Source organism: Lynx rufus, unplaced genomic scaffold (genome assembly GCF_022079265.1).
Source record: "Lynx rufus isolate CCGP_SWC_20201006 ecotype Redwood Valley unplaced genomic scaffold, mLynRuf1.p SCAF_2, whole genome shotgun sequence".
In the NCBI taxonomy this organism is placed as follows: domain Eukaryota; kingdom Metazoa; phylum Chordata; class Mammalia; order Carnivora; family Felidae; genus Lynx; species Lynx rufus.
Window position 1 is genome coordinate 44,441,416 of NW_025814834.1, and position 13,476 is coordinate 44,454,891.

A 13,476-nucleotide genomic window follows, 5' to 3' on the forward strand; every position below is an offset into this window, starting at 1 on the left:
GTATTATAACACTCTGTACCTTTATATGAATGTCACATTCAGTAACTTTTATAAGAATTTGAAATCTAAAAATATACACAAACAAAAACTTTCACTTTCAATTCAGGACATTAATGTTTAGACAATATTTTCAGGTTATACTTAGATTTTGAGGAAAAGGAACCAAAATAATCACAGTTATTTTTTTTAAACTTTTTATTTTTATTTACGTATTATTTTAAGTAGGTTCCGTGCCCAATGTGGGGCTCAAACTCACAACCCTGAGATCAAAAGTCACATGTTCTACTGACTGACCCAGCCAGGCACCCCCAAAATAGTCACATTTAAAACACAGTGACAAAATGCAGTTTAAATATATTCATCTGTGCGATCATAGGATCAGGGACAAAAAGAAGCAAATAAACGAAACAACCTCTGTATTTTAGTAAAATTAAAATATGTCCCAAAGTAGGCCATGCTTTGGCTGCATTAGATTACATTTAATTTGCTATAAGGATTGATAGAGTAAGTATAAAGAGCAGTAAAAATATTTATATGTTGGATGAAGTACTTAATCTCTTTACAAACCAAGGAGGGATTTTGTTTATTAAGTAGTTTAACAACATGAACCCATTAAACTAACATTTTGTTTAAACCTCTGAGTCTTAAAGATTTGTTTAAAAGAGGGGCGCTCAGGTGGTTCAGTTGACTGAGCATCCAACTTCAGCTCAGGTCATGATCTCTCAGTTCGTGGGTTTGAGCCCCACATGGGCCGGGCCCTCTGCTGTCAGCACAGACACTGCTTTGGATCCTCTGTCCCCTTCTCTCTGCCCTTCCCCTGCTTGTGCGCTGGCTCTCTCAAAAACTAAATGAACATTAAAAAAAAAAAAAAAAAAAGCTCATCTGTTTAAAAAAAATGATTTGTTTAAAAGAAACTTTTTAATGTTTATTTATTTTTTAGAGAGAGAAAAACAAAGTGTTAGTGGTGGTGGGGCAGAGAGAAGGACACAGAATCCAAAGCAGGCTCCAGGCTCTGAGATGTCAGCACAGAGCCTGATGCGGGGCTTGAACTCAAGACCGTGAGATCATGACCTGAGCCGAACTCAGATGCTTAACCAACTGAGCCACCCAGGTGTCCCTAAAAGAAACTTTTAAAAAGGAGAGAAGGCATTTCAAATAGTACACAGAATTAAAATTTATTAACTTCTCTGGGAAATCTCTGTTGTAGGACTGCTGTTAAGCCAGCTTGGATAAGAAGGGCTTTTATTTATTAGGAAAGCAGAGAAGTTTTCTCATTTAGCACTCTCTAATGCTGGTAAGAACACAGCCTTTTAAAACCTGGAGAGACATTCTACCAGTACCTACCCTGAGTCATTCAAATAGCAGGTATTTCTGAATTATTGATGACAGGTGATGAAATAATCCTTGTTAAAATTGATAGCTTTCTTCATTATGTATGTAAATTGAAACTGCTTAAACGTATATTGAGTTATCCACAAATATATGAGTATGGAAATGGGTTCAACTTTGAGGGGGGAAAAAAACCGTTAAACTTGAATATGTTCTTTGGAATAATAATTATCAAAGGTCAGGGGCACCTGGGTGGCTCAGTCCGTTAAGCATCGGACTTCAGCTCAGGCCATGATCTCGCTGTTTGTACGTTTGAGCCCCGTGTCGAGCTCTGTGCTAACAGCTCAGAACATGGAGCCTGCTTTGGATTCTGGGTCTCCATCTCTCTGCCCCCTCCCACTCATGCTCTGTTTCTCTCTCGCAAAAATGAACATTAACAAAAAAAATTTTTAAACAAATTGCCAAAGGTCAGACTTGCAGGCATTATAACGTAGCAACATAACCACAAGCGATGGAGAGGAAATAATCCCTGGATGACACAGAAAGGACATTTCCCTGGCACCATTGCCATCATAACTCAGTATTGCCCAGAGACCAGTACTGAAGCTGCAAAACAGGAAAATCCACTTTCTGGACCCTCAGAGCTACCTCTACACTGTCAACTGTTATTGACCATTCTCTCTAGCATTGATCAATGTGAGTCCCAGGGCAGGTCTCTAACTACTGCTGCAATCTATTATGAGCACAGACATAGAGAAACCACTCTAAACAAGTCTTAGAGTCCTGGTATTCAGGCACTACATTCTTGAACATTCAGTTCAACCCCCAGAATTTTCCAGAAAGCGCTCTCCTCAGAGGACAGCATTCAGTGTCAATTCCAGCAGATCTTTTTCAATAAGGATTGTTTTAGCATCTGCTAGACCTTTTGCCAATGTCATGAAAAAGAAACATAAGGTTGGTTTTATAACAGTTATATAAGCTACAAGGGCATTAAGATGTACAGAGGTGAATGACTGTTTTAGAATCTTCCTCTCCCTTTTGGAGCACTTTGACATGGCTCCTTAATGGCTCAGCCAAACTGTAAGATCAAAACTGGTTCTAGTCCTTCCAGCCCAGCTTGATTCCCCAAAATCCAGCTTGAACCCTCCAGATACTCAGTGGTCCCCACAGTTGCTGCCAACAGTATTCCACTTGGACTGAAACTCCTTCCAGAATCCAGAACCTGCCATCCCTGTTATTCCTGGTGGACCTTTCCCAGGCTCATAGCAAAACCTGTCTGCTGGGTGACAAGCAAACTGATCCATACAGTGGCTAATGCATACCTTGTGGCTGGCCATCTTGACAACATATTTTTACTTTAATAAGGGCTCAGCGGGCTATGTTATCATCACAATTATTACTAACTACAACACAACAACACTTAAGTAATATCTGCTATGGGTTTAAAATGTATTAACTCATTTAATCCCAATAGTTCTCTGGGGTGAGTATGATTACTCTCCCAACTTGACAATGAGGAAAATGGGCCACAGGGAAACTATATGATTAGCCCAAGGTTAACAGGGAGTAAGAAGGAGAGCTGGCATTCAAATCCAGACAGTCTGTGCTCTTAGCATGCTGTCTCACTAGACAGGGATGTCAAAAACATGGTCTTGGGCCTCAAAGACTTGCTTTATAGTTGACAAGTTGAGCCCAAAACACAAGGAAGATTTAAATGATAAGTCACAAGAATAACAGACGAGAAGCCACATAGCACCCCATAATTAACAGAAAATGTTAACAGACAATGGGATGCTTCTGGGGCTCAGAGCAGAGAGCCCAAACTTCAGACAGAGGTTGTCAAGAGAATGAGGGACTTAACTTGAACCCTGAAAGATATGTAGGATTTGCCTTGGGCAAAGATGAAAGGGAAAACTATTCCAGGATGGGGGAAGAGAAAACAGAAGATCCTTAAAATGGTAATACTGGGGCTGAAGGGCATCTGAGGCTAGTGGATAGCAACAGATCACAGATGGCCCTACAAATCATGCTGAGGGATGACAGGAGAGAACACAAAATACCGTATTAGACACTTACAATGAAAATTAAGATGTTCTTTTTTTTTAATCCAACAAATACAAACTTAGCACCAACAATTGGATGGGATGCATGTTTGGTGATCAGTAATTCAAATGGTGAAGACCCAGTCCCTGCTATCAAGTCCAGTGGTAAGAAAGAGAGAGGGGTAAGCACAGCCAAATACACGATGCTATATGTTAAAACAGGAGCAAGCAGAGTTGACACAGAAGTCTCTGGGTGGGGCCTTAAGGAAGTCTTCAAGGATGAGAGAGTAATCCACAAGAGGAGCAGGGGAGGGCCTAATCAAGAAGGGCCTTCTACACACTACTAAGAGGTCACTGAGCAGGGGATTAGGGACTGTCAGAGATTAGAATCCTAGCTCTGCCACTGACTAGATCAATGACCTTGGAGAAGCCACTTTTCAAAGTCTCCCCATCTACAAAAGGAGGAACATAATAATATTTTTCCGTTAGGGTAGCCGGGGGGGGGATGAAAAAGCATAATGCAGTTCAATCTTAGCCTAGTGCCTGATAAATTATATAGAACTTGTTGGTATTATTTATTTCAAGCACAACAGGGAGCCACTGAAGAGAATGAAACAGAATAGAATACAATGGTCACATTTGTATTGTACAAAGATTATTATAGCTTCAGTGCCGAAAACAGAATGGCAGGATTTTGCTACTGCCACCCTACTAAGGTTTTCCTAACATTTGACCTTTTAATGTACTGGTCTTAACCAGTACATTACTTATAAGTACTAATATTCTGTGATAGAATTTACTTTGGATAGTACTCTATGAATTGTACCTAATGCAATATTTTATAACATCTGGAAATAGAATAAACTTAACGATATTTTCCTGACTCCTTTCTCTGCTTCTGGAGACTGGTCTCACACCTGAGCTGTGGTAAGACTTGTGGATAATTTTATTGCTCTTTTTATAAGTACTTCCTGTCTTCCCAACTATATTATAATCTCCTTGAATGAGGAATCTAGTGCTCAGCATATTGCCCTTTACTCTTGTAGGCTCCAATAAAGATTATTTTTGATTACTACCTGATGATAATATATTGTATATAAAATATTTTACTAAAGTTTAATGTGACAGATTAATTTTAGGAAGTACAGAGAGAAGTCCCAATTGCTCTCCTGGCTTTGACAAATCAGTGCCTCTTTGAGCCTCCCTTTACTCATTATAAAATGGGGATCAAAACACAAACCCAAGTCAACTAACTCACAGAGGGATTTTAGGGCATAAATGAAATAATGTATTGAAAAAGTATTTTTCTAACTCAAAACCACATATGTTGCTGGTGATGATTGTGATCATGTTTCTCAAGCTGTACTATTTCATTGAAATGCTAGGCCATATTTTACAATTACTCTAGAAACATCCTTCCCAAGTGAGTATTCTAGAACTTTTTGGCACCACCCATGAACTAGGCTAGAATTTTACCCATCAGTGCTTATGGATTTAAGTTTATATCCACTTCCATGTCCTCAGCCTAGTTTTTGCAGGCAATCAGGTGGGAGAGGATGCACACTGACTCACTAGAGAACACACTGTTGGAGGGATGTCTGGGTGGTTCAGTTGGTTAAGCTTAAGCGTCTAACTTCGGCTCAGGTCATGATCTCGCGGTTTGTGAGTTTGAGCCCCGCGTTGGGCTCTGTGCTGACAGCCCTGAGCCTGGAGCCTGCTTCGGATTCTGGGTCTCCCTCTCTCTCTGCCCCTCCACTGCTTGTGCTCTCTCTGTCTCTCAAAAATGAATAAATGTAACAAACAAACAAACAAAAACACACTGTTGGATTAGGGACTGGAATGATAATTAGGTATCTCCAAACCAGAAATACCTTTTCATTTAAAATATAGTCACCTGGGGGCACCTGGGTGGCTCAGTCGGTTGAGCATCTGACTTCAGCTCAGGTCATGATCTCATGGTTTGTGGGTTCGAGCCCCCATCGGGCTCTGCGCTGAAAGCTCAGAGCCTGGAGCCTGTTTCGGATTCTGTGTCTCCCTCTCTCTCTGCTCCTCCCTTGCTCACACTCTGTCTCTCTCCCTCTCTCAAAAATAAATAAACGTTTAAAAAATTTTTTAAAAAATAAAATAAAATAGAATCACCTGTAGAAACATTTTAATTATATTTGTAACATAATAAACATGAAAGATAGGAGCCGAAATCCTAACATATTTCCCTTCATACTGCTAAGAGGGTGAAAGGAACAAGTTATTCTCACCTCTTCTGGGTGTGGATGTGGAGGAGGAAATAGTCTTTAATCCTAAATGTGGCTTTAGTAATAAAAAATGCCAAGGGGATTTTCACTTTCACTTTGCGTAAGACCCAACTAAATGTCATTTAAAAATTGGTAATTTAGGTCCTTAGACTTCATCAACCATCATGGAAGCAGATTCTTGTTTTTGGCTTCTGATTAAATACTGTGCCAGTAGCTTCTAGTATAAATTTGAAGCAGGCCCCAGAACCTCATTTCCTTCTACATTTCAAATAAACTTCCTGCCTTAAAACAAGCCTAGTGTGAAGAACAAGTAACAGTTCAAATCACAACATGAACAGAATGTTTTTTAAAAGATATTTCGATCTTGTGAGTTTCTCCAACAACAACAAAATCCAGTGGATGTTTCAAAATAGGGAGTGAAAGTAACTGAATATGCTGCTGCTGATACTCAAGAAGGAAAATAAAGACGGGTGCCCGGGTGGCTCAGTCAGTTAAGCATCGGACTTCAGCTCAGGTCACGATCTCTCAGTTCAGGAGTTTGAGCCCTGCGTTGGGCTCTGTGCTGACAGTTCAGAGCCTGGAGGCTTTTAGATTCTGTCTCTTCTCTTTCTGCCTCTCCTCCATTCGCACTCTATCTGTCTCTCTCTCAAAAGAGAGACATAATGCATAAACATTTTAAAAAATTTTTAAAAAAGGAAGGAAAATGAAGAGATTTAAGGGGGGGCAGGGTCACAGAAGGTTTGTAAAAATAGAACCGAAGTACAGTCATCTCTCCCTAAACAAAGATCAATAGCCAGAAAGGGCAAGGAAATTGCTTGTGTAGGATAACCATACTAATGAATAGGCTGGGTTTCCAATATTCGTTGCACTTCAATTGCTGACACTTAGAAACCGTCTCCCCACTGAACTAATATTCCAAACAGTGGCAGTACCCAGATTACTGAAGCACGAGTGCTGAAAGAACCTGGGCGTTACAGAGTTCAGAACTTTTATTTACTTTTAAAGATTTTATTTTTTAAGTAATCTCTACACCCACCGTGAGGCCCAAGCTCACGGTCCTGAGATCAAGAGTCACACGCTCCACTGACTGAGCCAGCCAGGCACCCCCAGAGTGCATCACTTTTAAGTTAGAGGAAATTCTTTCTATTTTTCAGTTCTGGAATGCCAGCAACATGTTTCCCAAGACAGGCCCGTCCAGAGCCTCCCTACTCACCACTCCCCTCTACCCACAGCAGTGGGCATGGATGGAATCCCAGCCACTTGCTTCCTCCTGAGTGACAGTTCCAACCTGTGGGAGCCATGGAGTCCTTGCCAGAAGTCTTTGAAAGCATTAAAACGAATGTGTCACGCCTATGCCTTCTACTCTTTTTGGATGTACACTGATACTACCATCATGCACTTATTTCTCTGGTAAGTGTTCGTGTGATTCTTCTAGCTTTCTAGGCATTTTCTCAGACAAGGGACCCTCCAAGTGTAACTACTTTCATGTAACCGGGTCAGCACCAGAGCCGGCCACGGTGAACCTGGCCACCACCACAAGTCAACACTTAATCTTACGGAATTATTTACTAGTTTAGTGGCTGTAAATGCAATCTTTGTTTCTTTGCCAAGAAGCCAACATGAAAAATCTTAGACTTATCTTTTCAAAGCCTGAAACAAAAGATTTCTAAAAGGTTGATACTGAAAGAAGTTATTTGCTTAAGGTTTTAGAGAAAGATTTTCCTCAATAAATTTGTGCTTGCTATACTTGAGGAGCAACTTAGATGGAAGATACAATAGTTTAAAAAAAGATGAATTACAATACTATTAAAATGCTTCTTGGTTTATTTTTCAATCTAGTTATGTGAATGCCTGTTTTATACACAGAGACAGATACAATTTTTTTCAAATCTTTTCAGAAAAGGACTCACTCAGGTAAATATATTGGTATAGGACTATAGGTTCAAGATCTAAAAATACTAGGAACACTGAAAAAGCAGACTGTGTAAAAATAAGAATTATAAGGAGAAATAAAAACACAACTCCAAGTATTAGTAATATAACATTAGGTTAGAGCACTAACATACACACACACACACACACACACACACACACACGTAAAATAATGTTATAATTGCAATGGGTATTTGATGAAAGCTTATTCAATAAAAGACTGGTGTCATTACTTGACCATTCTGACACCATTAAGACACCAAGGAAGTTAAGAGGGTTACAGAAAGTATGATCTACCCATAAGATAAGGCATTTTAGGAATTTCTAGGTGCTCAGACACATATTTTATGAGTTTATACTTTGGATCAAAATATAGACTGCAAGATTTAAAATACATTTTTCTACAGACATATAGCTATTATCTATGATTTTTATTTATATCCCCTAAATGCCATTATCTAAAACAACAATTTATATCCTAACACATTCCAGTATATATAATCTAAAATTGTTTCTTATGCTGTTAGAACTCTTGAGAGTTAGCATGAGCTATAAATTTCTTTCAGAAAATGACTTATTACCTAGCCCATTAAAGTAAAAATACATACATGCCCTACCAATACTTTTGAAAATGAAAATATTCAGTGCTGGTAAGGATGAAGATTGACAGGCACCCTCATTGTAATTCTCTCATGAGAATGCAAGGATTTAAGTGTAAGGATGTTCATTTCTGTACTTTTCATAATAATCAAAGCTGAAGCACAGGAAGCAATCAGTAACAGGAGCAGTTAAATAAACGTGGCATATCCATGTCAGAGAAAAATACAAACTTATATCCATAGGATAAAAAAATAGAACTGAATAGAACTGAATAGAATATGGAGAAATGCTTATGATATATGCATTACATTAAGTGAAAAAAAAAAGCAGGATAAAAACCCCTCTGTATTGCAAGAGTAAGTCTATGTGCTTCATATGAAATATGTTTTAGAAAAAAACTTGAAGAAAATAACAAAATATTACTAGGGCCATTTCTGTGAAGTGAGGAGTACTTTAATTTTTTTTCTTACACTTTGCTGGATTTTCCTCCGATGAGCCTTTATCACTTTTAAATATGTTTTATTTTATTTTGAGAGAGGGAGTGTGAGTGGGGAGAGAGGCAGAGGGAGAAAGAGAGAGAGAGAGAGAGAGAGAGAGAGAGAGAGAGAGAGAGAGAGAATTCCAAGCAGGCTGCATGCTCAGTGAGGAGCCGACACGGGGCTCGAGCCCACTACCCCAGGATCATGACCTGAGCCAAAAATCAAGAGCCGGACACTTAACTGACTGAGCCACCCAGGTGCCCTGAGCATTTATCACTTTTAAAATACATATGAAAGAGGCATTATTTTACGTACAAGGTAGCTGACTGACAATCAGGGCACCCTTGATTCTGTAGTTTGTAAAAAGTCACAGCAAGTTGCTAAATTGAAGTCGGCTTCTCCTTGGGCTGCTCCTGCTCACTTGAAGAGACAACTGAAAAGGCCTGTTTTAAGGGCTTTGAGACATTCTTTTTTTTTTCTTAATGTTTATGTATTTTTGAGAGAGAGAATGAGCAGGGGAGGGGCAGAGAGAGAAGGGGACAGAGGATCCGAAGTAGGCTCTGTGCTGACAGCAGAAAGCCCCATGTGGGGCTCAAGCTCACAAACCATGAGATCATGACCTAAGCTGAAGTCGGATGCTCAACCGACTGAGCCCCCCAGGCGCCCTGGCTTTGAGACATTTCTTAAAAGATTTTATATCTTTGTGATGGAAAAAGGGGAACTCCTGTGCACTGTTAATGGAATGTAAATTGGTGCAGCCACTATGAAAAACACTATGGAGATTCCACAAAAAACTGAAAATAGAATTACCACAGGACCCAGTAATTCTATTGCTGGATGTTTACCCAAAGAAAATGAAAACACAAATTGGAAAAGATATATGCATGTCTGTGTTTACTGTAGCATTATTTACAATAGCCAAGATATGTAGCCCAAGTGTCCACTAATGAATGGTTAAAGAATATATATAAGTGAAATATACAATATATACAATGAAATATTACTCAGCCGTAAAAAGGAATGAGATCTTGCCAGTCCCAACAACAAGGATGGACCTAGAGGGTCTTATCCCAAGTGAAATAAGTCAGACAGGAAGACAAATACCATATGATTTCACTTACATGTAGAGTTTAAAAAACAAAACAAATGAACAAACAAAAAATAGAATCATACTCATAAATACAGAGAACTGGTGGTTGCCAGAGGGGAGGGATGTTGAAAGGATGGACAACATAGGTAAAGGGGATTAAGAGATACAAATTTCCACTTATAAAATAAATAAGTCATGGCAATGAAAAGTACAGCATAGGGAATATAGTCAATAATACTGCCACAACTTTGTAAGGAGGCACACGGTAACTATACTTATTGTGGTAACCACTGCTTAAGGTACAGACTTGTTGAATCACTATGCTATACACCTGAAACTAATGTAACACTGTATGTCTGCTATACTTCAACAAAAAATAATTTTAAAAAAGATATCATACCTTCAAAATATAGGGAACCTGATTATGTAGTAAATAAAATTAAAATGTGTGTTATCTTTACCCTATGGAAGCATAACAATAAAATCTTTTATTTTTTAATTTTTAAAAAAATTTTAATGTTTATTTTTGAGAGAGAGAGAGAGACAGAGCGTGTCTCAGAGAGAGACAGGGGAGGGGCAGACAGAGAGGGAGATGCAGAATCTGAAGCAGGCTCCAGGCTCCGAGCTGTTAGCACAGAGCCTGATGCGGGGCTGGAATTCACGAGCTGTGACATCATGACCTGAGTCAAAGTTGGACGCTTAACCAATTGAGCCACCCAGGCACCCCAACAATAAAATCTTTTATTCAAACTCCCTCACAAAGGTGAGTTTGGGTTCCATTTGTCCAATAAACACAACTCCACATAAATTATCTTAAAACAGAATTAAGAAGGCACTCATAATAGCTGCAGAAGCTTAACTATGCTGGAGACAGGCCTTGTTTACCTTGGGGCCAATTCTACCTTAACCTTGTCCCTAAAGTACCCAGTGCAGTTACAAGAGAAGAATTTGCCACATGGCTCATAGGGCCCCACTCCTCCACTGTTCCGGGGTTCCGGGGTTCCAGGGTTCCTCTGCTGTCCACGTCCCTACTCTGCACCCCATGGGCAGAAGGGCCCACGGGGAGGCAGCTTGTGGAAAGCAGAGGGCACCGAGCTGTGCAGTGGATGTCTGTCTACAGAGTCACACAGGCAGCTAACTACCACCTCAGGCTCCTTACTCACTTTCCCTTGGCACAGTTAACCCACAAATCAGGCTTGTTGAGACAACACCAGTTCCTCTTTCTAGTTCTCCTTTTATCCTCCACAAAGCCACACCAGAGCTCCCTCTGGCCTCTGCTGACTCATGAGGGCCAGTCTCCCACTCTACCCCAATCCCACTCTTGGCCTCAGATCAAAGCGTACCCTCGGAGTTATTCAAGTTGGACTTTCCGGTTTTCTATTTGCAAAATGTTCTCTGAATTTGTCTTCTCAAACACACACTGCAACAAATGTCAAAAAAGATGTCTTAGCCCTCCTTTATTCAATCCTCTCTCCATACCTCTGGAATATGTTTTTTCTCAGAGCCTCAATTTCACTCCATCTGGCCCATCCTCTCCCATTCCACCCCTCCCCCGCTGCCTAAGTGCAGCAGCACCACCAGAACCTAAGGTAATACAGGGTTCTCCTTCACATCTCTGAGCCTCAAACCTCCCTTCCACACAATCATCAGCACATCCCCTGCTTAGCTGCATTTACATGACATTAGACCAAGGCGGAGGGAGGCTACTTTTAATACAAGACTCTGGGTAGTTTTTGTGGGTACTGAGGTAGGGGTAGGGGTGTGGGTGTGCTGGGAGCTATTTAGAGCCACAGACTAGCAAGACAAGTTTCAATATCTATAGCAAATACATTTTAATATATAGGCTCAAGGTTTAGTTGTTTAACATTTCAGTTATTTGTTTTGGTGTGGTTTTCTGCTTTGGGCTCTGCACCAATAAATCATTGTCGTAACAAATGACTCTGAGAGTTTCCAAAAGCTTCCTGGCCAACCAAAATAAGACAGTGCCACTTCACAAAGTGATAAATAAGTGTCTTCTAAATACGGAGAATGAAAACCAACTACAAAGCAAATGTTAACTGAAATCATCGCTAGGGCCAAGTACTACACACAGTGTGTCCTTCAGGATTTAGGGCAAAAAAATTCAGGCTATCCAGGCCCTTTTAAAAAACCCAAACAAAAAAAAATAAATAAATAAAAATAAATAAAAACCCAAACATAACCTCATAAGGAAAAAAGAAAAGCACCCTCTTTCCATCACCCCATCCCACTTCCTTCAAGTAGTCAATGTCAACAGTTTGCGGACAATGAGGGGTATGTGTGCCTGTATGCACCTGTTAAGTATCTGCATATAAATCTTTTTCAAATGCCTTTTTCACTTAACTGTATCTTGATTCTCCCCAAGACAATGTATCAAAGTGGCTAACAGACACATTTACATTTATTCCATCTCTCCCTTTCCCTATAATGCAATTGCTAAGTCAAGACTTACTGAATATCAAAAGAAGTAAAACAAAAAATCCTGTCTGCCTAAAACTAAATTTATCTTTGGTCATTTTCATGTACTTACACTTGCCTTCAACCTAAAAATGGTGAGAAATGGGTAAATATATTTGCATTAATATGCCTGCAATATAAATATTGATCTTACATAGAAAACTGTTACCATATGTAATACACGTACATTGAAATGTAGCTAATTTTCAAAGGCAGAAAGCAAAAGAGGGCACCCGCTTAGGTGGTGAGGCCCAATGGGTCCTGAATAAGGAGGCACACAGTGTGGAAACTTCCCAGGCTTTGCAGCCAGAGACATGGAGTCAAACCTAATTCCACCTCTCACCGATTATGTGGTTTGTGTACATTCTTTAACTCTTCTCAGCTTCCTTTTCGTCACTCACAATGCTGGGGAAAAGACTCATCTCTCAGAGATCTAGAAATTAAGTGTGTAAGATTGTGTTTTGAACATAGTTAAGTGCTCAAAAAATGCCTTATTACTGTCAACAATCCAGATAGACTTGGTGATCCAATACCTTGTACCACCGAACACATGCAAACCTTGCTGTTCTATCTTTGTGTTTTAGTTTGCCTTATTTGTATAGAAACAGAGCCTAAATTACTGTAAACATGCCTAGTAGCTTTAATGCCTTATTGAAACAGGATCCTCTGTCCTACTCCCCCAGTGTCATGCACTGGGCTAAACAGCAATGTCCCAGCCTCCTCCTAAGCAATCCTAAATTTCCCTTCCAACCTGTGATAAACACAAGCCATCTGACTATCACTAAATAACTGAAAATATCTTGCATGTCTGCTAATGACCAGCAGCTTAACGTGTCAAAAGTCAATCTTCCCAATAACTAGGGTTCCTATCCTCTCCTTTTAGTTAACAAACCATCGATGATGCATACACCTTTAGCTGGCTAGCTCCCAGTGTCTTAGGGAAGGGATGCCCTGCAGACAGCAGGAATCTACTAAATACACATATGTTGTTGGTTAACTGTCCACCCACCCCTTATATCCATCTATATTGAAAAGGCTGGATTTCCACAAAATCCTAAACTTCTAGAACAATTAAAGGCAAACCTGGCCACCATACCATCCAACCATCTCCTTCTACATGTGAAAAAAACTGAGGCTGGGGAAGATGTGATGTGCCCAAGGACATACAACTATGTAGACACCAATAGGAATTAGAAACTCAACGCCTTAATTTAAGGTTTTTTCTTACAACAATTAGGCAGGGTTTTTTTCTGCTCCAGGAGCTCTGTAAGATGTTT

General features: G+C 39.8%; 1 protein-coding gene and 1 long non-coding RNA gene across 2 annotated transcripts in view; one reads left to right on the forward strand and one right to left on the reverse strand.

Annotated features, from left to right (window-relative positions):
- The window catches only part of LOC124514802 (uncharacterized), a 38,144-nt gene extending 30,903 nt beyond the window's left edge, over positions 1–7,241 (forward strand). The window contains exon 4 of the long non-coding RNA XR_006962662.1: positions 6,778–7,241. This is a non-coding gene — a long non-coding RNA (uncharacterized LOC124514802). The remainder of the gene's footprint in view (positions 1–6,777) is intronic.
- The window catches only part of MFSD6 (major facilitator superfamily domain containing 6), a 79,096-nt gene that overhangs the window by 64,335 nt on the left and 1,285 nt on the right, over positions 1–13,476 (reverse strand). The gene's annotated exons all lie outside the window — the stretch shown is intronic.